Source organism: Salminus brasiliensis, chromosome 12 (assembly GCF_030463535.1).
Source record: "Salminus brasiliensis chromosome 12, fSalBra1.hap2, whole genome shotgun sequence".
Taxonomy (NCBI): Eukaryota; Metazoa; Chordata; class Actinopteri; order Characiformes; family Bryconidae; genus Salminus; species Salminus brasiliensis.
Genome location: NC_132889.1, coordinates 16,112,393 through 16,128,991, shown reverse-complemented (window position 1 = coordinate 16,128,991; position 16,599 = coordinate 16,112,393).

Genomic DNA, 16,599 nt, shown 5'->3' with positions numbered 1-16,599 from the left:
CCCTTGTTTGATGGATCCACCATTTGGAAGGAGAGGGGTGTCCTGAAGTCCTGAAAGCCTGTAAGACAACAAAGAAAGTCAATACATGTATAGAAACTGAATGATCACCTACCTGTTAGACAGTAGCAAACAGATAGACAGTGAGCCGTACATAGTTGCAGATGGATGGACCCTTGATTGACAGATGCACCATCAGGGAGGGAAGGGGTAAAGGCATCCTCGGAACCTGTAAAACAACAAGGAAAGTCAATACATGTATAGAAACTGAATAATTATCTACCTGTTAGACAGGTGCAGACAGATGGACAGCGAGCCCTACACAGTGGCAGATGGATGGATGCTTGATGGACAGATGCACCATCAGGGAGGGAAGAGGTAATGGCAACCTCAGAAACTGAAAGACAACAAAGACAGTCAATACAGGTTTTGAAACGGAAAGATCACTTACCTTTTACACAGTTGCAGAACAATAGACAGTGAGCCAGACACAGCTGCAGATGGACAGATTGATGGTGGCTGGATCTACGGTCAGGGAGTGAGTGTCTCTGAAGGTCCTAAACGTGTAAGACAAAAAAAAACGTCAATACATGTATAGAAATTGATTGATGACCAAACTCTTACACACTTGCAGTCAGATAGTAAGCGAGTCACACTCCATTGCAATGGACAGACCCTTATTTGATGGATCCACCATTTGGAAGGAGAGGGGTGTCCTGAAGTCCTGAAAGCCTGTAAGAAAACAAAGAAAGTCAATACATGTATAGAAACTGAATGATCACCTACCTGTTAGACAGTACCAAACAGATAGATAGTGAGCCGTACACAGTGGCAGATGGATGGACCCTTGATGGACAGATGCACCATCAGGGAGGGAAGGGGTAAAGGCATCCTCGGAACCTGTAAGACAACAAAGAAAATCAATACATGTATAAAAACTGAATGATCACCTACCTGTTAGACAGTACCAAACAGATAGATAGTGAGCCGTACACAGTGGCAGATGGATGGACCCTTGATGGACAGATGCACCATCAGGGAGGGAAGGGGTAAAGGCATCCTCGGAACCTGAAAGACAACAAAGACAATCAATACAAGTTTTGAAACAGAAAGATCACTTACCTGTTGTCACCTAATGGCAACCTCAGAACCTGAAAGACAACAAAGACAGTCAATACAGGTTTTGAAACGGAAAGATCACTTACCTTTTACACAGTTGCAGAACAATAGACAGTTAGCCAGACACAGCTGCAGATGGACAGATTGATGGTGGCTGGATCTACGGTCAGGGAGTGAGTGGCTCTGACGGTCCTAAACGTGTAAGACAAAAACAAACGTCAATACATGTATAGAAATTGATTGATGACCAAACTCTTACACACTTGCAGTCAGATAGATATCGAGTCACACACACCATTGCAATGGACAGACCCTTGTTTGATGGATCCACCATTTGGAAGGAGAGGGGTGTCCTGAAGTCCTGAAAGCCTGTAAGACAACAAAGAAAGTCAATACATGTATAGAAACTGAATGATCACCTACCTGTTAGACAGTAGCAAACAGATAGATAGTGAGCCGTACACAGTGGCAGATGGATGGACCCTTGATGGACAGATGCACCATCAGGGAGGGAAAGGGTAAAGGCATCCTCGGAACCTGTAAGACAACAAAGAAAATCAATACATGTATAGAAACTGAATGATCACCTACCTGTTGTCACCTAATGGCAACCTCAGAACCTGAAAGACAACAAAGACAGTCAATACAGGTTTTGAAACGGAAAGATCACTTACCTTTTACACAGTTGCAGAACGATAGACAGTGAGCCAGACACAGCTGCAGCTGGACAGATTGATAGTGGCTGGATCTACGGTCAGGGAGTGAGTGGCTCTGAAGGTCCTAAACGTGTACGACAAAAACAAACGTCAATACATGTATAGAAATTGATTGATGACCAAACTCTTACACACTTGCAGTCAGATAGATATCGAGTCACACACACCATTGCAATGGACAGACCCTTGTTTGATGGATCCACCATTTGGAAGGAGAGGGGTGTCCTGAAGTCCTGAAAGCCTGTAAGACAACAAAGAAAGTCAATACATGTATAGAAACTGAATGATCACCTACCTGTTAAACAGTAGCAAACAGATAGATAGTGAGCCGTACACAGTGGCAGATGGATGGACCCTTGATGGACAGATGCACCATCAGGGAGGGAAAGGGTAAAGGCATCCTCGGAACCTGTAAGACAACAAAGAAAATCAATACATGTATAGAAACTGAATGATCACCTACCTGTTGTCACCTAATGGCAACCTCAGAACCTGAAAGACAACAAAGACAGTCAATACAGGTTTTGAAACGGAAAGATCACTTACCTTTTACACAGTTGCAGAACGATAGACAGTGAGCCAGACATAGCTGCAGCTGGACAGATTGATAGTGGCTGGATCTACGGTCAGGGAGTGAGTGGCTCTGAAGGTCCTAAACGTGTAAGACAAAAACAAACGTCAATACATGTATAGAAATTGATTGATGACCAAACTCTTACACACTTGCAGTCAGATAGATATCGAGTCACACACACCATTGCAATGGACAGACCCTTGTTTGATGGATCCACCATTTGGAAGGAGAGGGGTGTCCTGAAGTCCTGAAAGCCTGTAAGACAACAAAGAAAGTCAATACATGTATAGAAACTGAATGATCACCTACCTGTTGAACAGTAGCAAACAGATAGATAGTGAGCCGTACACAGTGGCAGATGGATGGACCCTTGATGGACAGATGCTCCATAAGGGAGGGAAGGGGTAAAGGCATCCTCGGAACCTGTAAGACAACAAAGAAAATCAATACATGTATAGAAACTGAATGATCACCTACCTGTTGTCACCTAATGGCAACCTCAGAACCTGAAAGACAACAAAGACAGTCAATACAGGTTTTGAAACGGAAAGATCACTTACCTTTTACACAGTTGCAGAACAATAGACAGTTAGCCAGACAGCTGCAGATGGACAGATTGATGGTGGCTGGATCTACGGTCATGGAGGGAGGGGCTCTGAAGGTCCTAAACCTGTAAGACAAATAAAAAAGTCAATACATGTATAAAAACAGAATGATCACCTAACTCTTACACACTTGCAGTCAGATAGATATCGAGTCACACACACCATTGCAATGGACAGACCCTTGTTTGATGGATCCACCATTTGGAAGGAGAGGGGTGTCCTGAAGTCCTGAAAGCCTGTAAGGCAACAAAGAAAGTCAATACATGTATAGAAACTGAATGATCACCTACCTGTTAGACAGTAGCAAACAGATAGATAGTGAGCCGTACACAGTGGCAGATGGATGAACCCTTGATGGACAGATGCACCATCAGGGAGGGAAAGGGTAAAGGCATCCTCGGAACCTGTAAGACAACAAAGAAAATCAATACATGTATAAAAACTGAATGATCACCTACCTGTTAGACAGTAGCAAACAGTAAGACAGCGAGCCCTACACAGTGGCAGATGGATGGACCCTTGATGGACAGATGCACCATCAGGGAGGGAAGGGGTAAAGGCATCCTCGGAACCTGAAAGACAACAAAGACAATCAATACAAGTTTTGAAACAGAAAGATCACTTACCTGTTGTCACCTAATGGCAACCTCAGAACCTGAAAGACAACAAAGACAGTCAATACAGGTTTTGAAACGGAAAGATCACTTACCTTTTACACAGTTGCAGAACAATAGACAGTTAGCCAGACAGCTGCAGATGGACAGATTGATGGTGGCTGGATCTACGGTCAGGGAGTGAGTGTCTCTGAAGGTCCTAAACGTGTAAGACAAAAAAAAACGTCAATACATGTATAGAAATTGATTGATGACCAAACTCTTACCTACTTGCAGTCAGATAGTAAGCGAGTCACACACACCATTGCAATGGACAGACCCTTGTTTGATGGATCCACCATTTGGAAGGAGAGGGGTGTCCTGAAGTCCTGAAAGCCTGTAACACAACAAAGAAAGTCAATACATGTATAAAAACTGAATGATCACCTACCTGTTAGACAGGTGCAGAAAGATAGACAGCGAGCCCTACACAGTGGCAGATGGATGGACCCTTGATGGACAGATGCACCATCAGAGAGGGAAGGGGTAAAGGCATCCTCGGAACCTGAAAGACAACAAAGACAATCAATACAAGTTTTGAAACAGAAAGATCACTTACCTGTTGTCACCTAATGGCAACCTCAGAACCTGAAAGACAACAAAGACAGTCAATACAGGTTTTGAAACGGAAAGATCACTTACCTTTTACACAGTTGCAGAACAATAGACAGTGAGCCAGACACAGCTGCAGATGGACAGATTGATGGTGGCTGGATCTACGGTCAGGGAGTGAGTGGCTCTGAAGGTCCTAAACGTGTAAGACAAAAACAAACGTCAATACATGTATAGAAATTGATTGATGACCAAACTCTTACACACTTGCAGTCAGATAGATATCGAGTCACACACACCATTGCAATGGACAGACCCTTGTTTGATGGATCCACCATTTGGAAGGAGAGGGGTGTCCTGAAGTCCTGAAAGCCTGTAAGACAACAAAGAAAGTCAATACATGTATAGAAACTGAATGATCACCTACCTGTTAGACAGTAGCAAACAGATAGATAGTGAGCCGTACACAGTGGCAGATGGATGGACCCTTGATGGACAGATGCACCATCAGGGAGGGAAAGGGTAAAGGCATCCTCGGAACCTGTAAGACAACAAAGAAAATCAATACATGTATAAAAACTGAATGATCACCTACCTGTTAGACAGGTGCAGACAGATGGACAGCGAGCCCTACACAGTGGCAGATGGATGAACCCTTGATGGACAGATGCACCATCAGGGAGGGAAAGGGTAAAGGCATCCTCGGAACCTGTAAGACAACAAAGAAAATCAATACATGTATAAAAACTGAATGATCACCTACCTGTTAGACAGGTGCAGACAGATGGACAGCGAGCCCTACACAGTGGCAGAAGGATGAACCCTTGATGGACAGATGCACCATCAGGGAGGGAAAGGGTAAAGGCATCCTCGGAACCTGTAAGACAACAAAGAAAATCAATACATGTATAGAAACTGAATGATCACCTACCTGTTGTCACCTAATGGCAACCTCAGAACCTGAAAGACAACAAAGACAGTCAATACAGGTTTTGAAACGGAAAGATCACTTACCTTTTACACAGTTGCAGAACGATAGACAGTGAGCCAGACACAGCTGCAGCTGGACAGATTGATAGTGGCTGGATCTACGGTCAGGGAGTGAGTGGCTCTGAAGGTCCTAAACGTGTAAGACAAAAACAAACGTCAATACATGTATAGAAATTGATTGATGACCAAACTCTTACACACTTGCAGTCAGATAGATATCGAGTCACACACACCATTGCAATGGACAGACCCTTGTTTGATGGATCCACCATTTGGAAGGAGAGGGGTGTCCTGAAGTCCTGAAAGCCTGTAAGACAACAAAGAAAGTCAATACATGTATAGAAACTGAATGATCACCTACCTGTTAAACAGTAGCAAACAGATAGATAGTGAGCCGTACACAGTGGCAGATGGATGGACCCTTGATGGACAGATGCTCCATCAGGGAGGGAAGGGGTAAAGGCATCCTCGGAACCTGTAAGACAACAAAGAAAATCAATACATGTATAGAAACTGAATGATCACCTACCTGTTGTCACCTAATGGCAACCTCAGAACCTGAAAGACAACAAAGACAGTCAATACAGGTTTTGAAACGGAAAGATCACTTACCTTTTACACAGTTGCAGAACAATAGACAGTTAGCCAGACAGCTGCAGATGGACAGATTGATGGTGGCTGGATCTACGGCCATGGAGGGAGGGGCTCTGAAGGTCCTAAACCTGTAAGACAAATAAAAAAGTCAATACATGTATAAAAACAGAATGATCACCTAACTCTTACACACTTGCAGTCAGATAGATATTGAGTCACACACATAGTTGCAATGGACAGACCCTTGTTTGATGAATCCACCATTAGGAAGGAGGGGGGGTCCTGGAATCCTAAAAGCCTGTAAGACAACAAGGAAAGTCAATACATGTATAGAAACTGAATAATTACCTACCTGTTAGACAGTAGCAAACAGATAGACAGTGAGCCGTACATAGTTGCAGATGGATGGACCCTTGATTGACAGATGCACCATCAGGGAGGGAAGGGGTAAAGGCATCCTCGGAACCTGAAAGACAACAAAGACAATCAATACAAGTTTTGAAACAGAAAGATCACTTACCTGTTGTCACCTAATGGCAACCTCAGAACCTGAAAGACAACAAAGACAGTCAATACAGGTTTTGAAACGGAAAGATCACTTACCTTTTACACAGTTGCAGAACAATAGACAGTGAGCCAGACACAGCTGCAGATGGACAGATTGATGGTGGCTGGATCTACGGTCAGGGAGTGAGTGGCTCTGAAGGTCCTAAACGTGTAAGACAAAAACAAACGTCAATACATGTATAGAAATTGATTGATGACCAAACTCTTACACACTTGCAGTCAGATAGATATCGAGTCACACACACCATTGCAATGGACAGACCCTTGTTTGATGGATCCACCATTTGGAAGGAGAGGGGTGTCCTGAAGTCCTGAAAGCCTGTAAGAAAACAAAGAAAGTCAATTCATGTATAGAAACTGAATGATCACCTACCTGTTAGACAGTACCAAACAGATAGATAGTGAGTCGTACACAGTGGCAGATGGATGGACCCTTGATGGACAGATGCACCATCAGGGAGGGAAGGGGTAAAGGCATCCTCGGAACCTGTAAGACAACAAAGAAAATCAATACATGTATAAAAACTGAATGATCACCTACCTGTTAAACAGTAGCAAACAGATAGATAGTGAGCCGTACACAGTGGCAGATGGATGGACCCTTGATGGACAGATGCTCCATCAGGGAGGGAAGGGGTAAAGGCATCCTCAGAACCTGTAAGACAACAAAGAAAATCAATACATGTATAGAAACTGAATGATCACCTACCTGTTGTCACCTAATGGCAACCTCAGAACCTGAAAGACAACAAAGACAGTCAATACAGGTTTTGAAACGGAAAGATCACTTACCTTTTACACAGTTGCAGAACGATAGACAGTGAGCCAGACATAGCTGCAGCTGGACAGATTGATAGTGGCTGGATCTACGGTCAGGGAGTGAGTGGCTCTGAAGGTCCTAAACGTGTAAGACAAAAACAAACGTCAATACATGTATAGAAATTGATTGATGACCAAACTCTTACACACTTGCAGTCAGATAGATATCGAGTCACACACACCATTGCAATGGACAGACCCTTGTTTGATGGATCCACCATTTGGAAGGAGAGGGGTGTCCTGAAGTCCTGAAAGCCTGTAAGGCAACAAAGAAAGTCAATACATGTATAGAAACTGAATGATCACCTACCTGTTAGACAGTAGCAAACAGATAGATAGTGAGCCGTACACAGTGGCAGATGGATGAACCCTTGATGGACAGATGCACCATCAGGGAGGGAAAGGGTAAAGGCATCCTCGGAACCTGTAAGACAACAAAGAAAATCAATACATGTATAGAAACTGAATGATCACCTACCTGTTGTCACCTAATGGCAACCTCAGAACCTGAAAGACAACAAAGACAGTCAATACAGGTTTTGAAACGGAAAGATCACTTACCTTTTACACAGTTGCAGAACAATAGACAGTGAGCCAGACACAGCTGCAGATGGACAGATTGATGGTGGCTGGATCTACGGTCAGGGAGTGAGTGGCTCTGAAGGTCCTAAACGTGTAAGACAAAAAAAAACGTCAATACATGTATAGAAATTGATTGATGACCAAACTCTTACACACTTGCAGTTAGATAGTAAGCGAGTCACACACCATTGCAATGGACAGACCCTTGTTTGATGGATCCACCATTTGGAAGGAGAGGGGTGTCCTGAAGTCCTGAAAGCCTGTAAGAAAACAAAGAAAGTCAATTCATGTATAGAAACTGAATGATCACCTACCTGTTAGACAGTACCAAACAGATAGATAGTGAGTCGTACACAGTGGCAGATGGATGGACCCTTGATGGACAGATGCACCATCAGGGAGGGAAGGGGTAAAGGCATCCTCGGAACCTGTAAGACAACAAAGAAAATCAATACATGTATAAAAACTGAATGATCACCTACCTGTTAGACAGTAGCAAACAGTAAGACAGCGAGCCCTACACAGTGGCAGATGGATGGACCCTTGATGGACAGATGCACCATCAGGGAGGGAAGGGGTAAAGGCATCCTCGGAACCTGAAAGACAACAAAGACAATCAATACAAGTTTTGAAACAGAAAGATCACTTACCTGTTGTCACCTAATGGCAACCTCAGAACCTGAAAGACAACAAAGACAGTCAATACAGGTTTTGAAACGGAAAGATCACTTACCTTTTACACAGTTGCAGAACAATAGACAGTTAGCCAGACAGCTGCAGATGGACAGATTGATGGTGGCTGGATCTACGGTCAGGGAGTGAGTGTCTCTGAAGGTCCTAAACGTGTAAGACAAAAAAAAACGTCAATACATGTATAGAAATTGATTGATGACCAAACTCTTACCTACTTGCAGTCAGATAGTAAGCGAGTCACACACACCATTGCAATGGACAGACCCTTGTTTGATGGATCCACCATTTGGAAGGAGAGGGGTGTCCTGAAGTCCTGAAAGCCTGTAACACAACAAAGAAAGTCAATACATGTATAAAAACTGAATGATCACCTACCTGTTAGACAGGTGCAGAAAGATAGACAGCGAGCCCTACACAGTGGCAGATGGATGGACCCTTGATGGACAGATGCACCATCAGAGAGGGAAGGGGTAAAGGCATCCTCGGAACCTGAAAGACAACAAAGACAATCAATACAAGTTTTGAAACAGAAAGATCACTTACCTGTTGTCACCTAATGGCAACCTCAGAACCTGAAAGACAACAAAGACAGTCAATACAGGTTTTGAAACGGAAAGATCACTTACCTTTTACACAGTTGCAGAACAATAGACAGTGAGCCAGACACAGCTGCAGATGGACAGATTGATGGTGGCTGGATCTACGGTCAGGGAGTGAGTGGCTCTGAAGGTCCTAAACGTGTAAGACAAAAACAAACGTCAATACATGTATAGAAATTGATTGATGACCAAACTCTTACACACTTGCAGTCAGATAGATATCGAGTCACACACACCATTGCAATGGACAGACCCTTGTTTGATGGATCCACCATTTGGAAGGAGAGGGGTGTCCTGAAGTCCTGAAAGCCTGTAAGACAACAAAGAAAGTCAATACATGTATAGAAACTGAATGATCACCTACCTGTTAGACAGTAGCAAACAGATAGATAGTGAGCCGTACACAGTGGCAGATGGATGGACCCTTGATGGACAGATGCACCATCAGGGAGGGAAAGGGTAAAGGCATCCTCGGAACCTGTAAGACAACAAAGAAAATCAATACATGTATAAAAACTGAATGATCACCTACCTGTTAGACAGGTGCAGACAGATGGACAGCGAGCCCTACACAGTGGCAGATGGATGAACCCTTGATGGACAGATGCACCATCAGGGAGGGAAAGGGTAAAGGCATCCTCGGAACCTGTAAGACAACAAAGAAAATCAATACATGTATAAAAACTGAATGATCACCTACCTGTTAGACAGGTGCAGACAGATGGACAGCGAGCCCTACACAGTGGCAGAAGGATGAACCCTTGATGGACAGATGCACCATCAGGGAGGGAAAGGGTAAAGGCATCCTCGGAACCTGTAAGACAACAAAGAAAATCAATACATGTATAGAAACTGAATGATCACCTACCTGTTGTCACCTAATGGCAACCTCAGAACCTGAAAGACAACAAAGACAGTCAATACAGGTTTTGAAACGGAAAGATCACTTACCTTTTACACAGTTGCAGAACGATAGACAGTGAGCCAGACACAGCTGCAGCTGGACAGATTGATAGTGGCTGGATCTACGGTCAGGGAGTGAGTGGCTCTGAAGGTCCTAAACGTGTAAGACAAAAACAAACGTCAATACATGTATAGAAATTGATTGATGACCAAACTCTTACACACTTGCAGTCAGATAGATATCGAGTCACACACACCATTGCAATGGACAGACCCTTGTTTGATGGATCCACCATTTGGAAGGAGAGGGGTGTCCTGAAGTCCTGAAAGCCTGTAAGACAACAAAGAAAGTCAATACATGTATAGAAACTGAATGATCACCTACCTGTTAGACAGTAGCAAACAGATAGATAGTGAGCCGTACACAGTGGCAGATGGATGGACCCTTGATGGACAGATGCACCATCAGGGAGGGAAAGGGTAAAGGCATCCTCGGAACCTGTAAGACAACAAAGAAAATCAATACATGTATAGAAACTGAATGATCACCTACCTGTTGTCACCTAATGGCAACCTCAGAACCTGAAAGACAACAAAGACAGTCAATACAGGTTTTGAAACGGAAAGATCACTTACCTTTTACACAGTTGCAGAACGATAGACAGTGAGCCAGACACAGCTGCAGCTGGACAGATTGATAGCGGCTGTATCTACGGTCAGGGAGTGAGTGGCTCTGAAGGTCCTAAACGTGTAAGACAAAAACAAACGTCAATACATGTATAGAAATTGATTGATGACCAAACTCTTACACACTTGCAGTCAGATAGATATCGAGTCACACACACCATTGCAATGGACAGACCCTTGTTTGATGGATCCACCATTTGGAAGGAGAGGGGTGTCCTGAAGTCCTGAAAGCCTGTAACACAACAAAGAAAGTCAATACATGTATAAAAACTGAATGATCACCTACCTGTTAGACAGGTGCAGACAGATAGACAGCGAGCCCTACACAGTGGCAGATGGATGGACCCTTGATGGACAGATGCACCATCAGGGAGGGAAGGGGTAAAGGCATCCTCGGAACCTGAAAGACAACAAAGACAATCAATACAAGTTTTGAAACAGAAAGATCACTTACCTGTTGTCACCTAATGGCAACCTCAGAACCTGAAAGACAACAAAGACAGTCAATACAGGTTTTGAAACGGAAAGATCACTTACCTTTTACACAGTTGCAGAAAAATAGACAGTTAGCCAGACACAGCTTCAGATGGACAGATTGATGGTGGCTGGATCTACGGTCAGGGAGTGAGTGGCTCTGAAGGTCCTAAACGTGTAAGACAAAAAAAAACGTCAATACATGTATAGAAATTGATTGATGACCAAACTCTTACACACTTGCAGTCAGATAGTTAGCGAGTCACACACACCATTGTAATGGACAGACCCTTGTTTGATGGATCCACCATTTGGAAGGAGAGGGGTGTCCTGAAGTCCTGAAAGCCTGTAAGACAACAAAGAAAGTCAATACATGTATAAAAACTGAATGATCACCTACCTGTTAGACAGGTGCAGACAGATGGACAGCGAGCCCTACACAGTGGCAGATGGATGGACCCTTCATGGACAGATGCACCATCAGGGAGGGAAGGGGTAAAGGCATCCTCGGAACCTGAAAGACAACAAAGACAATCAATACAAGTTTTGAAACAGAAAGATCACTTACCTTTTACACAGTTGCAGAAAAATAGACAGTTAGCCAGACACAGCTGCAGATGGACAGATTGATGGTGGCTTGATCTACGGTCAGGGAGTGAGTGGCTCTGAAGGTCCTAAACGTGTAAGACAAAAAAAAACGTCAATACATGTATAGAAATTGGTTGATGACCAAACTCTTTCACACTTCCAGTAAGATAGTTAGCGAGTCACAAACACCATTGCAATGGACAGACCCTTGTTTGATGGATCCACCATTTGGAAGGAGAGGGGTGTCCTGAAAGCCTGTAAGACAACAAAGAAAGTCAATACATGTATAGAAACTGAATGATCACCTACCTGTTAGACAGTAGCAAACAGATAGATAGTGAGCCGTACACAGTGGCAGATGGATGGACCCTTGATGGACAGATGCACCATCAGGGAGGGAAGGGGTAAAGGCATCCTCGGAACCTGTAAGACAACAAAGAAAATCAATACATGTATAGAAACTAAATGATCACCTACCTGTTGTCACCTAATGGCAACCTCAGAACCTGAAAGACAACAAAGACAGTCAATACAGGTTTTGAAACGGAAAGATCACTTACCTTTTACACAGTTGCAGAACAATAGACAGTTAGCCAGACACAGCTGCAGATGGACAGATTGATGGTGGCTGGATCTACGGTCAGGGAGTGAGTGGCTCTGAAGGTCCTAAACGTGTAAGACAAAAACAAACGTCAATACATGTATAGAAATTGATTGATGACCAAACTCTTACACACTTGCAGTCAGATAGATATCGAGTCACACACACCATTGCAATGGACAGACCCTTGTTTGATGGATCCACCATTTGGAAGGAGAGGGGTGTCCTGAAGTCCTGAAAGCCTGTAAGACAACAAAGAAAGTCAATACATGTATAGAAACTGAATGATCACCTACCTGTTAGACAGTAGCAAACAGATAGATAGTGAGCCGTACACAGTGGCAGATGGATGGACCCTTGATGGACAGATGCACCATCAGGGAGGGAAAGGGTAAAGGCATTCTCGGAACCTGAAAGACAACAAAGACAATCAATACAAGTTTTGAAACAGAAAGATCACTTACCTGTTGTCACCTAATGGCAACCTCAGAACCTGAAAGACAACAAAGACAGTCAATACAGGTTTTGAAACGGAAAGATCACTTACCTTTTACAAAGTTGCAGAACAATAGACAGTTAGCCAGACACAGCTGCAGATGGACAGATTGATGGTGGCTGGATCTACGGTCAGGGAGTGAGTGGCTCTGAAGGTCCTAAACCTGTAAGACAAAAACAAACGTCAATACATGTATAGAAATTGATTGATGACCAAACTCTTACACACTTGCAGTCAGATAGATATCGAGTCACACACACCATTGCAATGGACAGACCCTTGTTTGATGGATCCACCATTTGGAAGGAGAGGGGTGTCCTGAAGTCCTGAAAGCCTGTAAGACAACAAAGAAAGTCAATACATGTATAGAAACTGAATGATCACCTACCTGTTAGACAGTAGCAAACAGATAGATAGTGAGCCGTACACAGTGGCAGATGGATGGACCCTTGATGGACAGATGCACCATCAGGGAGGGAAAGGGTAAAGGCATCCTCGGAACCTGTAAGACAACAAAGAAAATCAATACATGTATAGAAACTGAATGATCACCTACCTGTTGTCACCTAATGGCAACCTCAGAACCTGAAAGACAACAAAGACAGTCAATACAGGTTTTGAAACGGAAAGATCACTTACCTTTTACACAGTTGCAGAAAAATAGACAGTTAGCCAGACACAGCTGCAGATGGACAGATTGATGGTGGCTGGATCTACGGTCAGGGAGTGAGTGGCTCTGAAGGTCCTAAACGTGTAAGACAAAAACAAACGTCAATACATGTATAGAAATTGATTGATGACCAAACTCTTACACACTTGCAGTCAGATAGTTAGCGAGTCACACACACCATTGTAATGGACAGACCCTTGTTTGATGGATCCACCATTTGGAAGGAGAGGGGTGTCCTGAAGTCCTGAAAGCCTGTAAGACAACAAAGAAAGTCAATACATGTATAAAAACTGAATGATCACCTACCTGTTAGACAGGTGCAGACAGATGGACAGCGAGCCCTACACAGTGGCAGATGGATGGACCCTTCATGGACAGATGCACCATCAGGGAGGGAAGGGGTAAAGGCATCCTCGGAACCTGAAAGACAACAAAGACAATCAATACAAGTTTTGAAACAGAAAGATCACTTACCTTTTACACAGTTGCAGAAAAATAGACAGTTAGCCAGACACAGCTGCAGATGGACAGATTGATGGTGGCTGGATCTACGGTCAGGGAGTGAGTGGCTCTGAAGGTCCTAAACGTGTAAGACAAAAACAAACGTCAATACATGTATAGAAATTGATTGATGACCAAACTCTTTCACACTTCCAGTAAGATAGTTAGCGAGTCACAAACACCATTGCAATGGACAGACCCTTGTTTGATGGATCCACCATTTGGAAGGAGAGGGGTGTCCTGAAGTCCTGAAAGCCTGTAAGACAACAAAGAAAGTCAATACATGTATAGAAACTGAATGATCACCTACCTGTTAGACAGTAGCAAACAGATAGATAGTGAGCCATACACAGTGGCAGATGGATGGACCCTTCATGGACAGATGCACCATCAGGGAGGGAAAGGGTAAAGGCATCCTCGGAACCTGTAAGACAACAAAGAAAATCAATACATGTATAGAAACTGAATGATCACCTACCTGTTGTCACCTAATGGCAACCTCAGAACCTGAAAGACAACAAAGAAAGTCAATACAGGTTTTGAAACGGAAAGATCACTTACCTTTTACACAGTTGCAGAACAATAGACAGTGAGCCAGACACAGCTGCAGATGGACAGATTGATGGTGGCTGGATCTACGGTCAGGGAGTGAGTGGCTCTGAAGGTCCTAAACGTGTAAGACAAAAACAAACGTCAATACATGTATAGAAATTGATTGATGACCAAACTCTTACACACTTGCAGTCAGATAGATATCGAGTCACACACACCATTGCAATGGACAGACCCTTGTTTGATGGATCCACCATTTGGAAGGAGAGGGGTGTCCTGAAGTCCTGAAAGCCTGTAAGACAACAAAGAAAGTCAATACATGTATAGAAACTGAATGATCACCTACCTGTTAGACAGTAGCAAACAGATAGATAGTGAGCCGTACACAGTGGCAGATGGATGGACCCTTGATGGACAGATGCACCATCAGGGAGGGAAAGGGTAAAGGCATCCTCGGAACCTGTAAGACAACAAAGAAAATCAATACATGTATAGAAACTGAATGATCACCTACCTGTTGTCACCTAATGGCAACCTCAGAACCTGAAAGACAACAAAGACAGTCAATACAGGTTTTGAAACGGAAAGATCACTTACCTTTTACACAGTTGCAGAAAAATAGACAGTTAGCCAGACACAGCTGCAGATGGACAGATTGATGGTGGCTGGATCTACGGTCAGGGAGTGAGTGGCTCTGAAGGTCCTAAACGTGTAAGACAAAAAAAAACGTCAATACATGTATAGAAATTGATTGATGACCAAACTCTTACACACTTGCAGTCAGATAGTTAGCGAGTCACACACACCATTGTAATGGACAGACCCTTGTTTGATGGATCCACCATTTGGAAGGAGAGGGGTGTCCTGAAGTCCTGAAAGCCTGTAAGACAACAAAGAAAGTCAATACATGTATAAAAACTGAATGATCACCTACCTGTTAGACAGGTGCAGACAGATGGACAGCGAGCCCTACACAGTGGCAGATGGATGGACCCTTCATGGACAGATGCACCATCAGGGAGGGAAGGGGTAAAGGCATCCTCGGAACCTGAAAGACAACAAAGACAATCAATACAAGTTTTGAAACAGAAAGATCACTTACCTTTTACACAGTTGCAGAAAAATAGACAGTTAGCCAGACACAGCTGCAGATGGACAGATTGATGGTGGCTGGATCTACGGTCAGGGAGTGAGTGGCTCTGAAGGTCCTAAACTTGTAAGACAAAAACAAACGTCAATACATGTATAGAAATTGGTTGATGACCAAACTCTTTCACACTTCCAGTAAGATAGTTAGCGAGTCACAAACACCATTGCAATGGACAGACCCTTGTTTGATGGATCCACCATTTGGATGGAGAGGGGTGTCCTGAAGTCCTGAAAGCCTGTAAGACAACAAAGAAAGTCAATACATGTATAGAAACTGAATGATCACCTACCTGTTAGACAGTAGCAAACAGATAGATAGTGATCCGTACACAGTGGCAGATGGATGGACCCTTGATGGACAGATGCACCATCAGGGAGGGAAAGGGTAAAGGCATCCTCGGAACCTGTAAGACAACAAAGAAAATCAATACATGTATAGAAACTGAATGATCACCTACCTGTTGTCACCTAATGGCAACCTCAGAACCTGAAAGACAACAAAGACAGTCAATACAGGTTTTGAAACGGAAAGATCACTTACCTTTTACACAGTTGCAGAACAATAGACAGTGAGCCAGACACAGCTGCAGATGGACAGATTGATGGTGGCTGGATCTACGGTCAGGGAGTGAGTGGCTCTGAAGGTCCTAAACGTGTAAGACAAAAAAAAAACGTCAATACATGTATAGAAATTGATTGATGACCAAACTCTTACACACTTGCAGTCAGATAGTTAGCGAGTCACACACACCATTGTAATGGACAGACCCTTGATTGATGGATCCACCATTTGGAAGGAGAGGGGTGTCCTGAAGTCCTGAAAGCCTGTAAGACAACAAAGAAAGTCAATACATGTATAAAAACTGAATGATCACCTACCTGTTAGACAGGTGCAGACAGATGGACAGCGAGCCCTAC